General features: G+C 36.5%; 1 pseudogene; it reads left to right on the forward strand.

Annotated features, from left to right (window-relative positions):
* Window positions 1-15,495: 15,495 nt before the first annotated feature.
* Window positions 15,496-16,838, forward strand: LOC145801694 (putative F-box protein At2g36090 pseudogene; annotated as a pseudogene).
* Window positions 16,839-26,809: the final 9,971 nt, after the last annotated feature.

Below are 26,809 nucleotides of genomic sequence, written 5' to 3' on the forward strand. Positions count from 1 at the left end.
CAGACCGCTCAAGCAAACAGTCGCAAAAAGTGGCACAGCTCAAGTGACTAAAACCACCGCTCGAGTGTACAATGACCCTCTCCAAAAGTTCAGACCTGTAAAAGATGACTCAAGCACAAAAAGTATCGCTCAAGCGAAAATATCACACATCCAATAGTTTTGCAGACAGTAAAAGACCGTTCAAGCGCAAGAAAGACTGCTCGAGTGAACAACCAAAAATATGGGCAACAACTCATTGAAAAAATGATTTCCCAACCTATTCCAAACACAACCAAAACTCCTAACAACCAAATTCAACAAGACACAAGATAGAAATGAAATGAACAACAGTTGAGTACATGGACACTCAGATCCAGAAGCAGGTAAATGGGTCGGGTCTAAACTAGAATTGTTGTAATCGGTACTTCCTCCCTCAAAACTTGTTACTGCTCTGGTAGCAGTTGTGGTGGTGAGGCCGCTTGGGCTTGCAGTGGTTCAAAGTTTGATCTTGGGCGTTAATAGTTACAAATAAGGTGTCTATGGACCTCTAGAGTACATGAATAAGATCAGTTAATTCATGGGCTTTGGCCATCAAGATCTCCGGTTCTGGGCTCAGAAACCTGAAGTGCTTTGGGCTCAGAGGAACTAACGAATGCGGGTTGGTTTGGTATCCACTAACTCTGGATTAGGCTAAGTTGTTCGGATACGCTTGTGTTTGTGCTTGCGGATCTTCTTCTCTGGTGGCTTGAGTGAGACTAACACGAGCTTTCTGTCAACTATATCTTGAGTAAGAAACAAATAACTAGCCCACTTATCTTGGGAAACTTCCTTTCTAGGAGTGATGGTTGCAAAACAATCCTGTGAATAGGCAGATGTACCCTAGTCAAAATATGTTCAAACTTACCATAGTTTCTCAAAATCATCATCATTATCAATTAGGTGATGGTTTCCCAACCAAGGAGTTTGAGAAATTTTCAGAATTTTTACCAATGCGATCAACCCAACAATTGCATTTCCATCATTTATTACTTAACCACAAAAAAAATATCCCATTTTTATTCAAAAGCACATGATCAAATTACAACATTCATTTTTATTTTTATTTTTTTTCAAAATTATTTTCAAGGTGAATTTTTTTTTTCCCTTAAAATTTTTTGAGGAGTTCAAATTTTATTCCAAGTACTCAATCAAATAATCAACTCTTAGCTAAGTATCTCATAGAAGAATCAGAATTTTATTGAAAATGGCAAACTTGGTCACCACTTCCTTATCCACCATCTTTCAAATAAGATTAAGGTTCATCCAAAGTCAGCAGTCCAAAGACTTTTATTCAATTGAGAACACTTTCTGTAACTTATGAACTCTACTCAAATTTTATTTCAAAAATTTTCTAAAGAATTTTTTATTTCATTCCAAGCATCTAATCAAACAATCATCTTCTAGTCCAATGTCTCCTAAGGAAATTCAAAATTCTATTTCAAAGTGAAAGATTTGGTCATCACCTCTTCTCTAACACTTTTCCATAAAATCAAAATTCCTTCCAAAGTCAATAACCTAAAGATTTTAATTTAATCAAATACCTTTCATGATTTCCAAAATTCTACTTAGATTTTCTTTTCTCTTTAAAAAACAAAATAAAAAATAAAAATTGTTTCCCCCCAAAGGAGCTTTGGATGTTATTCCAAATATTCAATCAAAGGATTATCTTCTAGTCCGATGCTTTTTAGGGTAATTGGAATTTCATTCAAATGGAAGACATGGTCACCACTTCCTTATCTACCATTTTTCCATAAAATTGAAATTCCCCTAAAATCAATAACTTAAAGATTTCCATTCAATCAAACACTTTCCATAATCTCCATGGCTCTACCTAAGATGAAAATTCTCTTCTTTTTTTTTTTCCAGAAGTTATTACTTGATCAATTTTATTTTGTTTTTTTATGGATTTTATTCTTTTAAAATTTTGGAAAGGCAATCATTCTTAATTGATTGCTAAGGTAGTAATTCAATTTCAAACCCAATTCATCATTAATTGATAAAATCAAGACCAAATCAAATCACTACTTAACTTGAACACCAGATTTCAGAATCAGATCCTTACCTAGAATTCCTTTGATTTCCCTAGAATCAAATAACTACCTAGTAAGACTCTCAGATTTTGGAATCAAATCATTGCCTTTCTAACTTCTGATTTTGAAACCCAATCACACCATTTCCATTCAAGACAAGATATCACATAAGCACATACTTTGCATTCATGACTATTTGGGGGTAGGGTTTCCCTATCCTAACTTGGAAATAGGATCTAAGATTTACTAAATCATACAAAAAGGAAACATTACAATCATGTCCTAGCTTGGAAGGTGCTAAAGCTCTCTATATGCAAATGTAGGTTTACTCAAGAGGGTACATCAATTATGATTATCAATATATCTCTCATGCCACCTTGGAGTTCAAGGGGATGATCAAATGGTACTAATAGCAAAATCTGATGCTTGCTTGTTGACATAACATAGCCCATGGGATATCATGCAAGGAAGCTAGGTTTTCCAAGCCCACAATAATACAATGCAATTAAAAATTAACCACAATAGAAATTTTCAAGTCAAGCTAACTTAAATCCCTCACAGAGTCGCTAGCTGTGGGTGCTATGCCTTTTTCGAGTCTACAGCCCGTTCTCACACAAACATTAAACTAACTTGTTTTAACAACAAAAAGCCGCCACTTAACTTTTAAAGGGGAATTAGAAAACTTTTGACAATGAAAATTAAGTTAAGGGCCACTCCGTCATAACCAGAAGATTTCTAGGTTCGGAAGCTTAGGTACAAAAAGGGAAGGTTATTAAACGAAAGCACCTCCTTTTGCCCAATCCAAAAATTGACCTCTAATCACTTTATATTTTATGATTTTAGTGGTTAATTATTAACAAACCTCATTTTAAGCCTAAAACCTTTAACTAACCGAGAACTAGATGATTTCAACAAACAAGTGTCATTCATTTTAGTTTCTATAATAAAGCCATAACTTCCTTTAAAATAAAGATTTTTCATCAAAAATGGATTTAAATAAAGCATGGCCATAAACTCGAACTAAAATAAACAACACTTATAAAAACATTCAAAATAAACAATTTTGCAAAGAAAGCATTTAACTTGCATAATTGAAAAGAAGATGCAAGAAGCACACACATGCCAAGAAAGACATGAATAAATATAATCTAGACATGAAACTAACAAAAAAAAAAACATGAACCTAGGGCCGGTGGAGGCCACTAATGACTCTTATGCGAAAAAAAGCAAATAACATATAAAGAGTAAAAATGCAAACTAACTACATGATGATTCAAACCGAGCCTAACACATGGATTCTACATGATTCAAATTAACCTAGACATGTTCTAATGAAAAATGAATGAAAGCATGCGAGAAGAAGCAAGAAAATGAATTAATAATAATAATAAAATATATGAACTATGTGATGATCGTGCTATGAGAGAGAAAAAAAAACAGAATAAAATATATGAACTACATGATGATCATGCTATCCCAACAACCCTGGATGATTACATACTTGAAAAGAAGAAACAAAAAAGGTCAGAAATAACCAAAAGATAGAAGATTACCTTCTGTTTAGGAGGGGGGGAAAAACCTTGTTTTCTTGCTTGCAAACCTCCCTCAAGCAAGGGTTATTGATTATAGGTCAAGTCTGCAAGTCCTTAGGATATTTTTAATTGTTTAAGGTTGCCATGATGAGGGATTTTCGAAGTTAGAGGGGAGGGGGAGGGGGAGGGTTTCTTTCTCACAAGCTTTCAAATGCTCTAAAAAAGGCTTTAATTTGTCACCCCCTTGAAGAGCGAAAGGGGTGCTTTTATAGGCAATCCTAGCTTAAGACGGAAGTGAGAGAAGGCTAGAAGGGCTGAGCATCACTTTCTCCTTAGTGCCTCTCTTCAATTCCGCATTGCCATCCTTGCAAAGTTTCCATTTCTGTCTATCGGGGGAACGTGTGGCCACACAATCCAGTTGTGGCCACACCATGCATGTGCAGGCACATGTGCGGCTAGGGGTCTAAGTGTCAACTTTCCAGGTTAGATGCGGGTTTGCATGATTAGGTGCAGTTTTCCATGGCTTTTGCTTAATTATAGCCTAAGCAAGCTCAAATTGCACTTAGATCATTTATATATATATATATATATATATACAATCAATCAGTAATTTTGCAATTCATCAATCCAATTACAATTGTGCTTCCCTTGTCTCTTAGGGTCAAAAAATCAATTTTTGGCTGAAAAAGGGGTTTAATGGTATCTTGGTCATTTTTACAAAAAGTCAATTTTTTTGCCGAAATAGAGTACGATAACAACTTTGAGCAATTTTCAACATTCTAAGGATTGAGGTATTAACATTTCATCATCGGAAGGCCTACAAGCTCCTGAAGTCTTAATAGTCAGTCAAAAATAGAGTGTCTACAAGTACACGGATGTTTATTTTTTGAAGGAATTACCCAGATTACCACCTAACTAGCATATAGATTTCGGTATCGAACTGCAAGCTAGGACTGCTCCGATATCAATCACTCTGCATCATATGGGACTTACAGAACTTCAGGAGTTGAAGACGCAATTACAAGAATTGCTTGAAAAATAATTTATCATGCCAACTAACTCACCGTGGGGAGCACCCGTTCTATTTGCTAAAAAGAAGGATGGGACGTTAAGGTTATACATAGATTACCTCTAACTTGATTGAGTCATGATCAAGAATTGTTATCCACTCCCAAGGATTGATGATCTTTTTGACTAGCTTAGAGTCTCAAAGTGCTATTCCAAGATTGATCTTAAATTAGGCTACCATTAATTACGAGTCAAAGGCGATGACATATCGAAGACTACGTTTCGAACTAGGTATGGTTACTATGAGTTTGTGGTGATGCCCTTCGGAATAACCAACGCACCAACAGTGTTTGTGAGCCTTATGAAGAAGATCTTCATGTTGTATCTATATCAGTTTGTGATGGTGTTCATTGATGATATTTTAGTATACTCAAGGTTCAAAGAGAAGCATGAACAACACTTGAGGATTGTTCTCCAGATTCTTAGGGACAATCAACTATACACCAAGGCAAACAAATGTGAGTTTTCATTAAAGGAAGTAAAATTTTTGGGACACGTAGTATCTGAGAATGGAATTACAGTAGATCTAACCAAAATAGAGGTAGTATTGGAATAGAAGCAACCAAGGACCGTATTTGAAATACATAGCTTCTTAGGATTAGCTGGTTACTATCAAAGGTTCATTTAACATTTCTCTAAACTAGCCAAGACAATGACTCGTTTGACACAAAAGGGAGTAAAGTACAAATAGGACGAAGCCTACGAGAAAGGTGGTGGCATACGGTTCTAGACAATTGAAGTTGTATGAACGAAACTATCCAACGCACGACTTGGAATTAGCCATCATGGTCTTTGCTGTAAAACAACGGCATTATTATATGTACAGAGAATAGCTTGAGATTTTCACAAATTACAAGAGTTTAAAAAAATTTGTTTATATAGAAGGACCAAAATTTGAGACAATGACGGTGGATGGAATATCTCGATGACTACCAATTCACTCTCTCATATCATCCTGGTAAAGCCAATGTGGTAGTAGATGTATTAAGTAGCAAGAGTAGGAGAATGGTAGCTAGTTTGGCCATGAAGAAGTGGAATATGATTAAAATGCTCAACGAATTTTAAGTTCAATAGAAAGTTCAAGAAGGAAAGGCATCCCTTGGTGCATAGAATCTTATGCCTAAGCTTAAATGAGGTCTTGGAAGCCTAGAAGCATGATCAAGAAGTAGTTGTCGTCAAGGCATATCTAGAATCAGAAGAACCAATGCCCGATTGGGCAATTCATTCATATAGAAGTCTAAGGTACCAAGGAAGATTGTTTGTGCCAAATAATGAGCCACTTAGGGAGAAGATGTTCAAGGAATTTCGTCACTCAGCATTTGTGATACATCTTTGAGGGACTAAAATATATCAAGATTTGAACCAGAGTATTAGTGGAGTGGCATAAAGAAATTCATGGCTTACTTTGTGGCAAGATGCCTTACATGCCAACAGGTGAAGGCATAACATCTAAGATTAGGAGGAATATTACAACCCTTACCGATCGTTAAATGGAAATGGGAGCACGTGACGATTGATTTTGGGACCGGATTACCCATCTGGGTTGTAGTGGACCGTTTGATGAAAATTGCACACTTCTTGCCCTACAAGATAATTGACACTTTGGAGTCTTTGTGTAACCTCTACATATGAGAAATCATTCGACTACACGAAATTTCTGTAACTATTGTGTCAAACTGCGACTTGCGTTTTACCTCTTGATTATGGGGAAGCCCACAAAAAGCCTTAGGTGTCGAGTGGTGTTTTAGTACCACTTTTTACCCATAGATAGATAGACAATCAGAACGCACCATCCAAACACTTGAAGACATGTTGAGAGTCTACGTAATGGATTTCTAAGGAAGTTGGGAACAACACCTACCTTTGATTGAATTCTCCTACAACAATAGTTTCCAAGCCAACATAGGAATGGCCCCTTTTGAAACATTGTATGGTCAACCATGTAGATCACTAGTTTGTTGGACTAAAGTAGGTGAAGCAGGTGTAGTGGATCCAGAAATCATTCTAGAAACCACTTAGAAAGTCAAAATCATTCAACAGTGATTGAAAGCAGCCCAGGACCATTAGAAGAGTTATACAGATAAGAGACGAAAACTTCTGACTTTCAAAGTTGGTAACCACGTGTTCTTAAAAGTACAAACTCGTCAAGGAATCATACACTTTGGTAAAAATGAAATGCTCTTGTCTCGATATATCAGACCCTTCGAGATATTACAATAGGTTAGAGAAGCTACATACCGACTAGCTCTACCCACGCAGTTGGCTGAAATACACAATGTCTTTGACATATCTATGCTACAGAAGTACTTTGCGAATCTGTCACACGTCATCAAATGGAAGGAGATTAGTCTTGATGAAAATATTACATTTGAGGAAGGGCCTATAGCAATTCAAGACAAACGAGAGAAGAACCTAAGAGGCAAGACAATTCCATGAATAATGGTGCTTTGGTGTCATTGAGGAATTGAATAATCTACTTGGGAATGCAAAGACATGATGAAGGTAAACTACTCGCAGTTGTTTAAAACCACTGTATAGCTTAATTTTGATGACGAAATTGTTTAAAGATGACAGGTTGTGCGACCCCTGATTTTTGTAATTTTACCTTACTTTTGGAGTTATTATAATGAAAGCCCTTTGTTCCTCATTTATTCACAATTTTAACCCTAGAATCGAAAACACATCCCGGATGAAGCCGTTCAAACCCTAATTGATCTCGGTAGCTTAGTAATCATTTCTAACACTCTAATATTGATTATTTTACTCCCTACTTATGAATTAATCTCTCATAACCCTAACTTCCAGTTTTCATCGTTTTGTTCGATTGTTCGCTTTTTAATTCAAGCGAAGTAGCACCAACCAAATTATTTTTCCTAACCCTAATTTAATTAATTCTACACTTAAAGTAAGTATTCTAATTCATATTTTAAGCTCAAGTCCTCATGCTTTATTAGAATTTCACATTAACCCCAATTCAAGTACTTATATATATATATATATATATATGCATAGCTATACCTTTTCTTATTAAATCTTTTTGTACAGAAAATATCTACATTGTATATGTTAATTTGTACACAAAAATAATTTGAAAAATCACACAAATATCCCCTCACATGGCCAGCCACCCTAGCTTGTGTATATATAGTGTATTTTTGAAATATCAAGCTTGAATCTATAAAGATTTTTTTACCAAAGTACCAAGATTCAAGGAGTTTGCCTTGTACTAGGCTTTCAATCTAGTTCTATATGGAATAATCTGTATCTAAATCATATTCTAACACTTAATAAGACCTCCTAATCATCCTACATCCCATTACATTCTAACCAAATCTAAAACTTTTTCATTCCATTGGAACCAATGGCACTTTAGGCAATTCACCACAATTTTCCTATAAATACACCACCTCTCTCAACACTTTTTGTACATCAAACACATACACTCACTATATATTTTTGGCAAAAATGAGAGAAAGGGAAGAGAAAGTGTGAGCTTTGAGAGAATGAGAAAGAAACTGAGCAATCTTGCACAAACAACACTTCGAGGCAAACAAGTAAGCCACAGCACAATCTATTCTTGTCTTTTCTCTTCCAAATACATGATATTAGATGCTTAGAATATTATTTTCAGATGTGTATGTATGGTGTTCTTGTGTTTGAATAAAAAAAGTAGAGCTTTGATTTCTTTTTTGCTTGTATTCTCTCCTTGTCTAAACGAAGGCACTTAATTCTACCTATATCTTACTTTATTTTCAAAGGCACACTTTCAAACTAAAAATATAAGTTATTAGTATGTTATTTAGCATGTTTTCATCATAAAAAGTAGTGCAAAATTACCCATGGTTGTCTCATTTTCTTGCAATTCTTTCTATTTCAAGTTTTGTGCACAAATGACCGGTATTTTCAACCCAATTTCAAAAATTCTAGAAAAATGAAGAAAAATTCCCTTGAGCTTAATTTTACATCAAAACCTTCCTTTGAGTGTTATCTTTCAATAAAAATTGGTTTTATTGAAAATTCATAAGTGGTTTGAGAGAAAAATCGATTTGGTAACAATCGACGAATCTAGACAAAGCTAGAGTATTTCATTAATAACTAAACATCTAGAAAAAGGTATCCCACTTCCATAAATTGAATTTGAAAACTAGACAAAATTCTCTACAAACCCTAAAGAGGCCGAGTTTGGAAAAAATCTAAAAATGCCATTTTGATAGTAATCTTTAAAGTGAATCAAATATGGAAATTTGCAAATTTGAATAGTTTCATACTCCTAGTTGCTTGGTTGTGTCTCTTGTTGTTTGTTTAAGCTTAAGTATGTCATCTATGCATGTTCTTGGTTGTATCTCCATACATGTATGTCTTGGAATGCCTATACTTGTGTTGAAATGGTCCTTTCACAACTTGTTCTAACCTTGACTTAAAACACTTAAATCAACGGAAAACTTAATAAAAGTGGCTATTGGGTTTCAATCACTTGAACAATAATGATGGCAAATTTCAAGTAATGGTTAAATGAGATGTATTTTCTAATTGAAGGTTAAGTCTTGGACAAGTGGTAATTTTGAAACCCTTTAATAAATCGGTTGTATTCGGACTCTACGCAGTATTGGTGTGATAAGGTTAGAGGTGGTTATGGGTGTCGACTCTTATTTTACCACCTCTTTTGAGGTCCTCGGTTGGCGCTACATGGCATGTAACCATTGTAGGCATCTGAGATAAGATCTGTAAAGCAGCAAAAGATAGGGCATACTAAATAATTCGAGTCAAATTCTTGCAATTGGGAGGATGAAATCTCTTCGGGGGATTTCTAGATTACTAACACCAAACTTGTATTCACCCAAAAAAAAACTCCTAGCTTGTAACCCTTTGCTTGTTTATTTGATTATCCTACTTCATTGCTTATTGTAAATGTGATTGTGTATTGGTTTGGAAAAAATGAGTGGGGTGTGTATGAGTTTACTAGGCATTCCAAGTTCATGATGTTTTATGCCAAGTGTCGAAGAAACCTACATGGACAACAGCAAATGGGAAATCTTTGAAGACTTTTGGTTATTTTAAAGAAGTTAGAAGATTATTTTTCTTTTACGTCCATCTGTAATCGTATTTTGTATTGATGGAACTTCTTGTTTGTCACTAAGTTATAACTTTGTAATTATTATTTTGCTTATATATAAATCTTTTGTGAACCTACCCTTATCATTCCATCAACTTATGTAGATATTGTGTTAATACCTTGTTAAGATCTGTCAAAAAAGTAGCTTTGCTATCTAAGAAGATTGGACTTTGTAGGGAGGCTATATTGACTCCTCCGATCTTTCTTAGGATCTTACTTAGTTATTGACCAAAGGACTATCAGTGGCGTTTTCTAGACTTCAACCTTTAGAATAGAATTTGAGGTGTCACACATTTTACACTAACATTATAGTAGGTTGGATATAAGGCCAATGTTTGGCTTCCACAGTGTGTCCACACATTTACATTGGGTACATTGTTATGAACCCACTTTAGTTGATATTACGTAATGACCATGTCATACTAGTCTATGAGGCTAGCATATATTTTTCTTTGGCATAATTCATATGGAACCAATAATTGGTCGACGATCTGAGTGTTACATTGTTTCATGAATGGCTTGGCCTCGCCTGTATAGGTGCCACGTTTACATTGTAAACATCTAGTCCAACTGGCCAATTGGCCTTGCCCCGTTAAAATGTTAGGCTAATTCGTATAATTATTGGATTATTTTGTAACACTCACATTTCCCAATTAGATAACACCATAAAATTGTTGGCCTCGGTAGTCCAATTGGCCTTGACCGTTAAAATGTTGGGCTAATTCGTATGGAACCCAAAATTGGACAACAATCCGAGTTTACATTGTTCTGTTGTCCAATTGGCCAAGTATGTATGGATGTCACATTTACATTGAACGTTAAAATGTTTGGTCGTCGCATCCCACTACTAGGTCATCGTGTAGATGTCACATTCACATTGTAAATAACTACTCATCGATACGAACGTTACAATGTTTGGCCATTAATGCTAAATGGTCCCAAGGTGTGGCTTAAACATTGTGGCAATACGTTTACATTGGTTTCATTTTTATGAACTAACCTTAGTCAACATCACGTCACGACCATGTCACACTCATATTCAGTGCGTGCACAAATTTATATTGGGTCCCTTGGTATGGAACCAAAATTTGGTGTACTATCCGAGTGCTACATTGATTCGTTAACCAATTGGCCTCGTCCATTTTGATGTCACATTGGAATTGAAATTAAGTTGTCGATACGAGACCTGAAATGTTACGTTTGTATGTCACATTCAAACAGTAGATGAGTTAGACTCTTGACATCTGCAATGTGTCCAAACGGATGTGACATTGGAATTATTGTTATGAACCTACCTTAGTTGACGTTACGTATCAACCATGTAACACCCATACATAATCTAAACACACATTTACGTTGGGCGCCCAAAATTGGTTTGATCAAACATATAATGAATCTTATTAGATTGGTAGTAGATTTTGTTCCCCTAAAATTAGCCTCATGAAGGTCTAATCACCTGAAATAATGTCAATTTCAAAATTCAAATCTCCAACCATATAGATACAATATCAATCCATGGTAGCATTGGGGTTCCAATATATGGTATTGTTATCATCAATTAATTACATAGTAATATAGGAATAAATGTATCCACAATAAAAATACATAACTTATAGAAGTAAAAGATTTTATACAAAACTATATGAAGTACGAATTTATAATTAAATTCCCCTAACAAATACATGTGAAGCTTACCTATTTAATATTTATGTCTAATATATAAGAAAATATGCTAAAATAAATGGGGGAAACTTACCAATAAGTCTCATATACAAAGTTCAAAACTCATCTAATCCCAAAACAAAATATTTGTACCAATTAGTTCTATATATTTTTAATTGTTACCAAAAAATCCTATTTTTTTTATATTTTTTTTTTATAGATGTTGTTACATCCCACTACGTCGGACTTCCGTCAGACGGTCACCGGAGACTCGCTGGAATGTTCAACCTCACCAGGAAGTCGCCGGAGTATCGCTAGAAAGTCGCCAGAGTATCGTCGGGAATTTTCCAAAAGTTCACCGGACTGTTTTGAACGCCAATGAAAGTCACCAAAATGTCCAGAACGTTCGCTGGACATTAAGAACATCATTGGAGACTTACCGGAATATCCAGAATACTGCCGGAAAAAAAAATAAATGGAGAAATTAGAGTGAAAAAACATAGCAAAATGTGCTAAATATTGATAAACTAAAAGAAAAAAAAATGTAACGACAAAAAACAGCAACAATGGGAAAAATATATGTTATTTTTTAATTTTTATAGGGTTTAAGCAAATAATCTCCAATATTGATCAAACTGAAAAACAAGTTTTAAAACTGTAAAATGTTACAGTTTTAGAGCAAAAATTTATTAAGTATTTATCCTTATTAATCAAACTGAAAAATATGTTATGAAACTGCAAAATTTTACAGTTCTAAAGAATGTTATAAAACTGCAAAATTTTACAGTTTTAAACCATGATTCATTCCAGCACCAAAAAAATCGAGACTGTAAAATTTTGTAGTTTTCACCGCCAGTAACTAATACTTGAAAACAACTTATTCAGAATTTGAAAATTTTCTCCATTAAAACAGAAAAGTAGACTTGTGTAACAGAGAAAAGGTAGAAAAAATGAGAAATCGAAGGAAATAATAGATATAGAAAGAATATTGTACCCCGACAACTACTTTTGGTTTAAATCTAGTCGGATCTCATGTAGATTTACTCATCAGATTTGAGTAGATCTACTTATCTTATTCGCCGTCGGTGAGGATGAAGTCACGAGTTGATGTCGATGGTTGGTGGTTGCCGGTGAATTCTAGTCAATGGTGGTCATCGGTCACCAATGACTATATGTTAGAAAGAGAAAGAGAATAAGAAATGTGTTATCACCGGTCGTCGTCCATGGCAAAGAAAATGAAAGGAAAATGCAGAAAAAAAATAGAGAAAAACGTAAAGAATGAGGCAAAAAGCAGAGAGAGAGAGAGAGAAAGAAAGAAAGAAAGAGGAAAAGTAGAACTTTTGAATATACTCAAAAAGTTTTTGGATTAAATGGTGTACACATATTTCAAACAAGACTTATGAGTAATTTTTTCAAAAAAAAGTTGGGTCAACAATGGCTAGCCCAATTGAATAAAAATTTTGGTTAGTATACTGTAACTTGAGGCGAGTTGAGAATTTGAGCTTCTTTATTTTTGGTAGATTACGCTTTGCTCCTTTGAAATTTTGCCATTTTCTCACTGTGGCTTTTGAAGTTTTTTGTTTTTTTTTTCACTTTTCCCCATTATATTTTAAATTTTTTCTAATTTACTTTAAAAATTAATTTATTTTTAATATTAGATAGAAAATGACACATTAACAGTCACACGACCTAAAAATATTTTATTATATATAACTCGCAGACCTTTTATGCTACATGGCTCCTAATGGGGCGTTTTCTATTTAATGTTGAACAAAAATTAGTCTTAAGATTAAATTGAAAAAAACGTAAAACAAGATGGATAAAAAAAAATAATTTTAAAAATGATAAAGTGAAAAAATGACCGACCTTTAAGAGTGCAAAATGTAATTTACCCTTTATTTTTCAAGGTGGCCTTGGATGAGGAATTTTTCTCCAACTCGACCTTTCATTTATAAAATATAAATTTTTATTTTTATATTACGTAGGCCTTGTTTAGAAAAAAAAAAAAAAGTTACTTTAATAATATTCTAATTTTTTAAGAAAAGATATACATAAAAATAGAGAGATATGACAACTTAGAGTGACTTTTTAATTTTTTGATTAAAACATGTAATTGTCAAACGAGACCTTAATTACATAATAAACTAAAAAATATATAAAACTAGAAAAAAATATATATGTATATATATATATAATCATATAATCAGTCTCATTTGAGTAGAACATGAAACTTTAGTTTGATTTGGTCATGTTTACAAAAATATTTATGGCCTCAATTCAAACATTTTCTCTAAGATTGAAATTTACTAAGATGATACATATGTAGTACTGCAAGTTTGACTTGATTTCCACCGTGTATACTTTTAGAAATGTAGTTGCCTAACGTATTTTATAGAAGAAAACGATACATACCTAGAAATGTTTTAAAAAATGCTTACAATATTATGTTGACTGCACGCTCTTCATTCATTTTAATTACCATTACACCCTTAACAAAATTAATTTAGTATTGTAAAACTGTATTTTGGCCTTTTTTTTTTTTATATGTAGCATTTAATTCTTAAGACATATTTATTTGGATGGACATGATATAATAATTGAATTAATAATCTAACAAATGATATAATTCAATATTTTGTAAAGAAAATTAAGGTTAGAATAATAGGCCATTCGTATATCAAGGGACTATTGAATCTCAAGATGATGGGATACAAAATGAAAGACTAAATGGATGTTTGGAGTAATTAATTAAATTACAAAATTGAGAGAATTCTATTAATTTTTTTCGCAATCCAAAGTCAATTTAGACATGAGGCAAGATACACAATCCAAAATAATTCATAATTCTAAAATTAAAAGTCTTAAGAATGATAATCTCATCTAATTCAATGTCCAAACGACATAGCCTTAAGAGTTTAAAATTGATCACCACACTTCCATTGACTAGCAATGTTAGAATAATCACGTGTATATATATGTAGAAGTGGCCATCAACTTGGTGGCTTGCCCAACCTGTCCATCCCAACCTAATATTTTCAAAGCTTGAGAAAAATATTTTTCTTCCACAAAATAGGGCCGAGATGAGTTTTTGAACCCATTTAATTTTGGGGTATGGCTTAAAATGATAAATTCTAGCTCATCCTAGCCCACCCGATCCATCTATAAAATATTAATTTTAATACATAATAAACAAAAATAAATAAATAAGAAAACTTGTAGCTGTTGAATATAAAAGTTGTTTTAGAGTTAAACTTGGGATAATATGAACGAGAGTGTTTTTTTTTTTTTTTTTTTGGGACTTGATTCACTATTAATTTTGATAATTTAAATAATTTATTTTGTAAAGTATTACATGCACATAATTCTTATAATCAATAATTATGATTTTTTTTAGTTTATTGTATTTATTTAAAAAAATAAATGATATATTTTTTAAAATATTTTTATCTTTTATTTTATTAAAAACAAACATAATAATATAAAAACACGGTTATCGGATAAAAAGTGCAGGGCATTGGTGAAACACATGGATCACACTTCCCAGCGCACAAATCTTTATATACATAACCTAGGCAAAGCACAAATCTTTATATACATAACCTAGGCAAAGCACAAATCTTTCGAACACACTAGTCAAAACGGAAATGAGCCGTAGCTCGAATCCAATGGCTCAAATTGGCTCGAAAGAGGGAGAGAAGAGAGGAGGAAGAAGCAGAGGAGAAAGAGGAAGAGAAGAGAGGAGGAAGAACAGAGGAGAAAGAGGGAGAGAGGATCGTCGCTGCTCGCCTTGCCACCGCCACCGCCACCGCCGTCGCCTCGCTGCCGCCGATCGTCGCAGCACCAGCGATCGCCGGCTCTGCCTCGCCTCTGCCCCCCGGCCCCCGCTTCCAGCCCCAAATGTTGGGCCCCCTCCAGTCCCTCTTCCTCCTCCCCCTCCAGTCCCTCCTCCTTCCTCCTTCCTCCTTCCTCCTCCTCCTCCTCCTCCTCCTCCCCTCCTCCTCATCCTCCTCCTTCCTCCCCTGCTTCTACTTCTGCTTCTGCTTCACCTTCATCTCAAAAAGGAGGCCGTTTTTTAATTCGAGCCATTTCGAGCCGCTCGGTTTTGAGCTGCCTATCACTGCCGCTAGTCAAAAAACGCATCTATATCTCAGCCACATTCGGGGAAGAAAGATCCTGACATAACACATCAAATGTCCTCCACCGCCACCACCACTACCACATTCTCCAACGTCCATCGAGACATTGTGGAGGCTCACATCCTCAGTCGCCTCGATGACCCCACCCTCGCCTCCGCAAGCTGCGCCTCTTTCCAAGTCCACTACTCCTCCCAACAAGACCACATCTGGTCCACTATTTGCCACTCCACCTGGCCCTCCACCGCCACTCCCCACCTCCGCCACCTCATCTTGACCTTCCCCGGCGGCCCCCGTTCTTTCTTCTCCCTCTCCTTCCCTTTCCTCCTCCCCACCACCACCGCCGCCGCATCTTCTCCTCCGCCGGTCCTAATTTCCGCCGTCGACATCTACTACAAGAACAAGCTCATATTCACCAAAGTCCAGGAGACCGAGACCTTGACCGGGTGGTTTCGGTGCTCTCCTTTCAGAATCGACCTCTTGGACACCAAAGACGTCATCCCCACGACCGTATGCCACACCGACAGCGACGAAGCCTCTACAGAACTGGAGGAGGAGATAAGTCTGAGCTGGGTTCTAATTGACCCGGTCGGCCGGAGGGCGGCGAACCTCTCAAGCCAGAAGGCCGTATCGGTGGAGCGCCACTGGCTGACCGGCAGGGTTCAGGTGCAGTTCGCTTCAATCCTCACCGGCGGGAACCGGAGGGGACCCACGTCGGAGTTGGTGCAGTGCGGGATAGTGGTGTCGTGCGGTGGTGGATCGGAGGAGGGGGCTGGGATGATGCAATTGAGGGAGGTGAGTTTGCTTGTCGAGGACATGGATGGAATGCTGTTGACGCGGAAGGATAGTTTGGTAATTCTACACAACGCTTTGGAAGGGAAAAGGAAAATAAAAAAGAGGGAAGAGGAAGGGAGGCGGAGATACAGAGAGTATTTGGAGAGGAAGAGAGAGAAAGTTGAGGAATGAAGGGACCTTGGATTTGTTGTGTGCTGCCTTTGGGTTTGGGGTCACCATTTTTGTTGCTTTTTGGTTGTTCTTTATCTGCAGCTGACTAAAATTAATTTTATTTTATTTTTATGTGTAGAGTTGCTTCAGTTGTAGAGAACAGGATATAAAAGAAAGATAGCTCATTAAATTAATTTTTTTCAATTTTTGTAAACTACACTTATAGACAAGGGAAATTTATCAATCAAAGGTTGTTTCAAAAACATTTTTCAATTTCTTGACCCGTAAATATTGGTGGTTAGTTGTTAAGTTAATAATTCGGAAGAATTAAAGCTCACATCTATATATCCTGTAAGAAAATCTTATCATTTAGTTTGACTCCTCAAAGTGAAACTCAAGACATCTTCCCTATTATTAATTCATGATAACATTTATATTTTTAATTATTAATATTTATAAAATTTATCACATATAATTTTAATTATTTTTCAAAATTATCTCTGAAGGGAAGTTTCTCCAATAAACAATAAGGAAATAGATTAATATGCTGAGAATAATTCCTTGCTTTTTTATTTTATTTTTAAGATGGGCAGAATAACTCCTTGCTTGAAGATCAGAATTTATATTGTGAATTAAAAAAGTGACACATTTAAGTTTTTGGATTTATAATTATGAATGGTGAAATTATCTTCATATAAAAAAATAAAAAAATAAAAAAGTAAGATGATGCGTTCACTCTTTCATTTCGTAAAATAAATAAAATAAAATAAAATAAAAAAATCAAAGTCAACAATCACCTCTGACGGTAGATCAGGACAACCCTCCAATAATCAAGGCCAAGTTTGGGAACACTCCAAAAAGTCAAAAAATTAAAAAGTCAAAAAGTTACTCAAAAAGTTAAAAAGTTATCACTATTTATCAAAAGTCAACAATTACTTCTGCACAACTCTCAATTCTAATTTTCTCCTACAAATCAATTTTTACAATTTTTTATTACACATTTTTTCATAAAAAGTCAAAAAGTTAACCCAAACATTCATATTTTCAACCTCAACTTTTTAGTCTAAAAAAAAAAAAATGTACTTATTTAGTTTTCCCAAACTTGGCCCAAGTTAAATATTGACCAGGCATCATACAAAATAGGAAATGAATATATGAAAGTCTTTTTTAGTTACCTAGGAGTATGTCCGTCTTGCTTAACCTGACTACCCTTTTATAGCTGATTGGTTCTCATCGTGATGGGTTCATTCCTTTTCTAAACAAAAGGTCCTCATGTCAGAGGTCACTTATGCTAGTGGCCAAATTGTCTTCATCGTAGGCCATTAGATCTCTGAGCCCGGATTCTCGGCCGTCTTTTCCGGCGGTCGTGCCAGCAGCCCCCCAAAACGACGTCGTTTTGGGGGTTATTTTGAATTTTTTTTTTTTTTTTTCTTTCTTCTTCCTCGTTGGAAGACCGAACCAGAGGGAGGGGAGGGGAGGGAGAGAGAGGGGGGGAGGGGAGGGGAAGGAGAGAGAGAGGAAGGGAGAAGAAGAGGGAGCACCGGACTGGAGGGGGCCTAAATCACCGGGGGAGGAGGAGGAGGAGGCGGAGGCGGGCCGGACGCGGAGGCGACGGCAGATCGGGCGACGATCGGACAGTTGGCGAGCTCGACGGCGAGCTCGACGACCTGCGACGGCGAATCCGGACCCCAAAATCCGGCGAGCTCCCCTCCCCTCCCCTCCCCTCCGGCGAGCTCTCCTTCCCTCCCCTCTGCTCTGCTCTGGTTCTGCAATCTGCGAAAAAAAAAAATAATAATAATGGAAAAACCCCCAAAACGACGTCGTTTTGGGGGGGCTGCTGGGGACTGCCGCCCAAAAGGGCGGCCGAGGATCCAAATTCTCTCTGAGCCCGGATTCTCGGCCGCCCAAATTCTTAGATCTCTGCTCATGGAATGGGCAAGATGATGTCAGGGCATAGTAACCAAGCTGAATTGCACACTGCCCGTCGGCTGGAAAAATGATCAGACGGTGCTTTCCCCTGTCAATGCCAGTCTAAGACATAGCCCACCTTCTGTGTTCTTCATCATTGGATTAATACACATCTAACGTCCTTAGTATTTTTTTGAGTATATCCTTCTAGAAGGATGTCTTTGCTTTTGAGATAGAACAAGGTTGGGACCACAGTTTTAAAGTTAGATTAATGAGATGGTAGGTTCCATTTTAATATGCAATAATGTTAAGTAATTTAAAATTTTTTGATTTAAATGGTTTAAATCACTTAAAACGATATCGTTTGAATGTAAATAAATATAAAACAATATCGTTTTAACAAATTTAAATTATTTGAATCACAAAATTTTAAATTATCAAATATTTTTTTTTAATATGACAGATTGACTTTTATTTTAATTTTTTTTAGACTACCAATTTATTAGAATTGACATTAATGCACCTCAATTAATGATCTACTCACCACTGTTTGACATATTACGGCCCGACGCATCATTTTACTTGAGTAACACTGACTGGGCCTGACCTTGTATTTTTACTCTCCACACCACCTAATGCTAATAAATGAAAAATAGTCTTATTAATGGGTCTCAATAACAAAAATAAAATGTGAAAATATTTATAATTTCAATATATATTTTACGAAAAATATAATTATATTTCCTCACAAATTATCATTTATCATATTATTTCATATTCTTTAATTATGTAATACAAAATCATAATACCCTTTTGTTAGTTTTTTTGGCTTTCGAAAGTTAATATTTTAATTTTAAGCGTGCCAGTAAGGATCATTCAGTCATTATAGAAGATTAATTGCCAACCAATTATTAAATGATTGTGTTTCAGTTCTTTCAGTCTCAACGAAGAGGACTTTTACTGGTGACTTTGTTTAGGAGAATTTAGTAAACAACAATTAAATGAAGAACAATTGTAACATTTCATTAAGTAATTCAGCCTCGTAGAGGTTTACAGCAACAAGCTACTTGAAACTACTCCTATGAATGAAGTACAGTGCAGGAATTTGAAGTACAAAAATGTAAAGAACAAGAAATGTAAAAACTGGAAGGAAAATAAAGTAGATAAAACTGGTTTCTGGATCTGAGTTCGGGGGGTTCTTTTTGGGGCCTTCTCTGCTATTTATACTTCTCAATGATAACTGTTGAAATGAGCTTCTAACCGTCGAATCATCCCTTAATGATCGTTGATCAAGTTTTCTCACAGTTAGCTCCACTACGCCATGTCTGCAGCTAGGCTTCCCTCCTGATTTTGAATTTAAATATATGAGTAATCGTTAAGACCACGTCATCTTGCATCTCTTTGTTGATCCAGTGGTATGCAGATCCACAATAACCAATACTAACTATCACGTGTGTGATTACGATTGAAGATTTTAATTGTCTTCCCGTATTGCCCTCATCCTGCCACATGTTGAACTGTGATTGGCCTGTACAAAATATGTAGTCAACATTACCCCTCGCACTAATATACCCAATACTTGGTGATATTAGTGGATCAAGGCATTTTATCCACGTCTTAGAACGTGCATGGGCTTTGCATTTTTTCAGAAATGCAACCGTCATTTATCAATGAAACATTTCCATTAAATTATCTTCTATCCTTTGAACATTCCCACTATCTCAGTATTCAAAAAGACTGGTACAGTTTTCATGGCCAAGCAAACATTTTCTTACCTTAATCAAGCATATGAAGAGTTGTTTGATAATGTTGTTCGTTTTCGAAAGAACCTCCATGCTTTAATTAGTCACCTTTATCCACCTTCTTGTATTCAAGTCATGGAAGCTTTTGCAAACTATCAACCTTTGGATTACGAACCTGTTGTCCACAATTCTTTAAACCAAAATTTTGTAAACATGGATATTGGAAGCTCTTCTTCTGACCCACAGCCTTTTCCGTGGGATAAGGCTCCAGCTTCTTCTTTTTCTGAGGCTTCTGGCTAGAGAATCTAGCTAGAATCTGAGGAGTCCAAGTTAAGAAAGCGAATCAATCATCACTTTGTTGAATTTGTTGATCCTCTAACTTTCCCTCCCTTTGCTCGGAGCTCCGTGGTTTACCCATATGTACCGATCAACCGCCAACACCATTTGGAAGACAATTTACTTGTAGCATGGTGCACATCCTTCATGCCTACGAAGATAGTACAAGCCACTCGTTGTCCAGAAAAGGCACAAAGGTACAGCCTGTCGTTCTTAGCCCGGAAGGCAAAACTTTGCTCTTCTGACTGGCTTGACTGCGTCAGTAAATCCCAGTTCCCTCTTTCTTTCGAGATGGAAGCTCCCGCACCTCCTCTTCTGCAAAACCCTCACTGGATGGAAGAACTGAGACTTACTATTTTTGAGGACCAGTTTCTCCCCTGCTACAGCCCTCCATCTCTTCCTACTATATTTGAATGATATCAAGCCCAACTTCTGCTTGCGGCCTTTTCTCACTTGCCCTTCAATGTTCTCGAGGGTGATGTTCCTTTTAAGAACTTCCGATGGGCTTGTGATGTTATAACCCGGGGTTATATCCTTAACCCCATCGCCCCAGCAGAGCTCCAGATGTTTTTAGACCAACTCCCACTGCTTCTTCATTGGCATCAAATTTCTGCGGCCACACTCGATCTTTGGACCAAATCTCAGCCCGTCGAGTTCATACCCAGTATGAAGCAGAGAACCTTATCGACGAATATAATGATTTTAAGAATAAAGACTCTGCATACTGGGATGACTTGGATATGGATGAGATAGAACAAGGGTTGAAAAAAATAGAGTTTGAAATAAAGGCCAAAAAACTTTTTTATCAAATAAGAGCATATCAACTTCAACAGCCTAGCCTGGAGAAGATAGAATTAAAAATTAACAAAAGTTCATTGACCACAATTGGAACAAATTCCATGACATTGTCATTTACTCTATTCCCTATTTTTATGAACTTGAATATGTAGCCAAGAAAGGCTTCGGATGTAATTGCTTTTGTCTTAATAAAATTAAGATGACTTCTCTTTATTTGGCATGGTCTGATTTTATTCTATTTGTCAAAAAACAAACAGAATCAGGGCTTCAAATTCAAAAATTTTGTCCTTCGAAGCTTGATTCGATCATATCCAATGAAATACTGGAAACCCAATTTTTTTCCAAAATATAGAGTGTAATTGACGACCTTTGCCTTAGGTCTCTTTTCGGAATCAGAGCTTCGAATTCAACAATTTTGCCCATCAAAACTTAATTTGATCATATCCAATTCCTCAACATATGGTTAATACAATCAAGCAGTTTCAAATTAACTATTTTTGCTTTAAACAAACAGTCTACACTTTCTAAAATATGGTAAAAAAGTGATTGCACTGTTTACACCCTCTTTTAAGGATTGCACTGTTTTATTCTAAAAAAGCGATTTCTTTTGTATACTACTAAACCAACTATTGGTTTGAAACCTAGAACAAACAAATTCTAACCATAAGGTATTTCAAACTTTGCTTCGAAATATTTTACTCTCATCAAGAAACCTAAAAGCAGGTCTTTAATCCTTTTGAAGTAAACAAATACCTGAGCATTCTTGCACTCTTAGGTGTGAAATGTACTTCGAAGTCAACTTCTTGCTTTCGAAGCTATTTGTCACTTGATTTTGGCACCGAAGCTTGGCTTTGAAGCCAAACATTTTATTTTGAAGCCAATATTAGTATTTTAGATTCGTTTCCCTCCATAACTATCAACATTGAAAGGAACTTTTCGCACCCGTACCTTTAGTACCCTTTTTTTTATGAATTCTGCCCACTTAAAAGGACTGGGTGTTTTTCAGACAAAAAGGTTTAAAGACCCTTTTATTTTGTGCTTCCAATTCACTTGGTCGCCTAACACACAAACCCTTCATCTTCATTGGCTTTCTCTTTCTCTTTACTCTCTTTCTCAACTTCGTCTTCTGAAAAAAAAATAAAAATAAAAAAAAATAAAAAAAAACACTTCTATCAATGGCTTCTTATTCCTTGAAAATACCGGTTGTGGAGCATACGAGTCCATTCGTAGCCTTAAAAAGGATCATTGATGAAGAGTGTGAGAAATATAAGGCTGGTGAGCAAAGTGTCATCGACGGACGCATCTTCATTCCCCGTCGCCATGAGCAACAAGAATACGTGCTTGGGCCCATTTTTAAGGAGATTCCCATTGAGCTTCCAGCTCTGTATTTACGTCTGGAAAAGCATTGTCTCCTTTATGAAGGTGGTCTTGATTGAGAAAGATGGAGAATGAGTCGACCCCATCGCTGCTGGCCCACAGTGAGACTAGAGTGGGAGGAATGGTATGATCGGGTCGTCCCTGATAGGACACTGGATCTTTAGGAGCTTTGCCTCTTCGGCGCCCTTCAATTATCCAAGTTCACCATTTCAAGGACCCTTTTTTAATACTTGTTACCCTTTGTTTTTGGAATTCTGCTTTCAATTTCTTCCAATTTAGACGTGGGATAATGGCTTCTACTGTCCTTGACATCTGCCATCTGTTAAGATTATCCCCTACTGGTACCCCCATTAGTCCAGACTATCCTGACCTCAAAACCCCTTTTTCTCTCCCCTCTCTGAACTCATCCTACAGTGACTTTGTTAAGGTTGGGAATTTTTCTCTTTTATATTGTATTGGCTTTGCAAATTTCTCTTCTGCACCTCTTCTCAGATGATCATGCCTGAGTTTGCCCCTCTTGCCAAAGCCCTTGTTTTATAAAGAAATGTGGCATTAGTTCCATACGTTCTAGGTCATGTTTATAGAGCTTGTTTCCTTTTTTGTGAAAAACCCTTAGATGCCAATCAGGGAGGCCTATTTTGGATACTTCAACTTTGGCTTTTTGCATACTTCACCGATTTACAGTCCCAATGCCTAAGGTTTTTGGAGCCAAACCCTACCACTCATGGAATGAAGTTAGCCAATGTTTCAATATATCCTTCCAACTTTATTTTTTACTTTTCTTTCTTCCACCAACTCCCAACTTCCCCTTCTTTTCACAGCTTCCGTTCCTTCGAAACTACTAATATTGGCCCATCCTGGTTGAGGACCTTTTTGAGTGATAGGTCTTGTTCTACACCCCAACACAAAAACATGTGGGCCTCTATTCTGATTCCCAGGGAACTATTAGTTGGGACTATGAACCCCAGAGCTTACAAGTGCATCTCTGAGCCCTATTGTCCTGCCCAATTTGCTAGGCAATTTGGACTCTCACAAAGGGTCCTTATTCCTCTTTGCAGTCAGACTAATTTAAGCCTTACCAGCAGGGATTTAAAGATTCAAAAATCTAGATTGGAAAAAGCAACTTCCAAATTCATCCAAGATTTAATTGACTTCGAGTACTTACCCTTCATACCTCAAAGCAACATACTGAAAAGGTGCCAGAACTGGTGGATGGCCAATATGGAGGTGCACTTGGCCATTCCTCCTCAAGATCTATTAATGGTACTGGATGTACCTCAAGCCAAGTCCAAAGAGACTAGAGCTGTTATCTCCTCCACTGCTCATGTTACTTCAACTCTTGCGCCTGCCACTACAAAGTCTGTTCCTGCTGCCTCACCTCCTCCTAGAGTTACTCGAGCTGCCTTGAAGAAAAGTATGCACTCATGCTTCTTTTTTCTTCTCCTCCTTTATGATACTCTTTCCCTCACTTATAGCTCTTTCTTTGGTGTAGGCGGTGCGGGTGCCTCACAGGGAGATTCTCCCTCAAAAGGTTCAAACTTTAAATCTTCTCAAGAGCAAACAACAACAACAGAGGAAAGAAAACTCTTTCTTGACCCTGAAGAGGAGGTACCTGAGGTTCATGTAGAAGAAAAGGAAGCAGAAAAAGAAGATACAGAAAAATAGCAAGAGACACCCTTAAAAAAAAGGAAGAAAATCATAGTCTCTGTTTCTAATTTCACTGGAGACCCCATTCATGAAGCATCTGCTAAAGCAGTAGAAGCAGAACATTCCAAAGAACTTATTGTATTTCAGAGGGCTGAGCAGAGAAGGCAACAACAAATGCTTAGGGATGAAGCTGCTGCTGCTAATGAACTCCAAAGAAAAGCTACAAGAAAACAACAAACTGCTGAACATTATACCCTTCGTAGCTCTCCAATCATTGCCACCACTTCTGAAACCAATAATTTCCTTTCGTGTCTCTATTTTCCTTTCTCAAATTCTTGATACTGAGACTTAACATTACTTTGTATTTCTTCTTTTGCAGCAATAACTACTCTGCCTTCTCTTTCAATAAGGACTCCTTCAATTTCAACTGAAATTGAAAGACCTCGAAATGTGGAACCAATTCAAGCAATACTCCCACTCCCTGATCCTACATTTTTCATACCTTTCTTGAGGCAAAACATTCCTGCATCCTTATCTTTCGGCTTAACTCCATACTTTCCTCTTCTATCCTTTAACTCTACCTAATTTATTCTTCCTTCAAGCCTTGTTGCTCCTTCCCCTCCTGAGGAAATTTCAGCTATTACTTCATCTCCAATGATAGCTGATTCCCATAGAGAAGACATTGGTAGCTCACCAGTTCCTTGTCCACTATCCTTATCTAGCTCTAGTCCTTCTTCTCTTGACTTACTGGTATAGAAACTACTAGGGATACTTTATCTTCCTCTCCTATCCTTATGCAACCATCTCTTCCTCCTATCAGAGCCCTTTTTGCACTAACCATGTCAACAGAAAAAGATGGACATTTTTTAAACTAGACTAGCTAGCCTTTTTGAGATGCCTTCCACCATTCTAACAGCTAGCAATGAAACTAAGTCATTAGTCCTAGCTTATTCTCTCTTAGAAATTTTTGAGAGCTCTTCCTCCACCAGTAGGACTTCCTTGCCTTCATTAGAATTGGACAGTTGTTTGGAGTTGCTGACATTCTTCTCAAGGATCCCCTTCGAAGCCTTTCAAAGGCCTATTATCAAGAATAGCTTCCTCTAGTGCTGCAAGGTTGTTTAACAATCCAGCATGACTATTTCAAGTCATTTATCTCAGGCGGTAGCTACCATTAACTTTTACATCAACATCTGCCATGTTGCCAAAGCTGCAGAAGAGAAATTACTAAGAGACCAAAGATTTGTTTCCCAAATACATGCTGAAGTATCAGAATTAAAAGAACAACATTCCTCTATCTCCCAATTTCAAGCTCAACTATTGGAGAAGAAAGCTCAGCTTGAAGAAGAGTTATCAGCAATCAATCTGGCTTTAGATCACATTGTCACCAAGCTGCAGATTACTAACCATGGACTGGCTGATCGAAAGCGGGAGATGGCTACAGCCATTCAATTGTTCCCATCTCTTAAGAGTAGAGAGTCAATTGTAAAGGAACAGCTGAAACATTGTACTGACTTTTAGGCCAATCTTTGGTTACATGTATTCAACTCATTATGAAATAAGATCTTTATTTATTATTTGAGTGTTTTCATACTCCTTTCATTTAGCACTTATTATATTCCTTGTGTTTCCCACACGGTTAGATAATAAGGTTTCAAATATCTGCCATTAATTTTCTTAGGATGTACATATCCATTCAAATTTCTCAAATGATATGTTTCCTAAGGCAAGACTCTATGAACTTGATATGGTCCTTCCTAGTTAGGTAACCATTTGTCAAACTTGTGGCTTTTAATCCCTATTGGGAGTATTGTCTTCCATACCAAATCACTTTCATCAAAGTTAATGTGTTTGACCTTCTTATTATAGTTTTTGACTACTTTCTTCTTTTGAAAAAGAATACTATTTAATGCCAAAATTCTACCTCCATCCACTTTCTCTAATTCCAAGCACATACTCTGATGGTACTGCTCAAGAACTAACTGATCCTGGCATCTTACCCTCAAGGACTTGATGTTAATTTTTACAGGTGGTACTGCATCATGCCCATATACTAAGGCATAAGGAGTGACTCATGTACTAGATCTTGGAGAAGTTCTATAAGCCCATAATACATCAAACAGTAAGTTATGCCAACCCTTGGGATTGTCTTCCACAATTTTATGTATTCCTTTCTTCAAAAACTTATTGGATGATTCTGCCTGACCATTGGCTTATGCATAATAGAGGGTAGAATTAACAAGGCTAATTCCAAACTCTCCCACAAAAGACTTTACCATCTTTCCATCAAATACAGTCCCATTATCAACAGTTATAGTCTGTGGGATTCCAATTTGTGGATCAGATCTTTAACGAATCTAATAACTTCGATCTGGCCTACAGCCTTATATGATTTAGCTTCGACCCACTTAGTGAAGTAATCTGTGGCCACTAAGATGAAATGATGATGCTTCAAAGAGGGTGAATGTATTTTCCCTATCATATCCACAATCCATCCTTTAAA

The sequence above is a fragment of the Camellia sinensis genome, chromosome 10, assembly GCF_055761805.1.
Source record: "Camellia sinensis isolate YWXY chromosome 10, ASM5576180v1, whole genome shotgun sequence".
Lineage (NCBI taxonomy): Eukaryota > Viridiplantae > Streptophyta > Magnoliopsida > Ericales > Theaceae > Camellia > Camellia sinensis.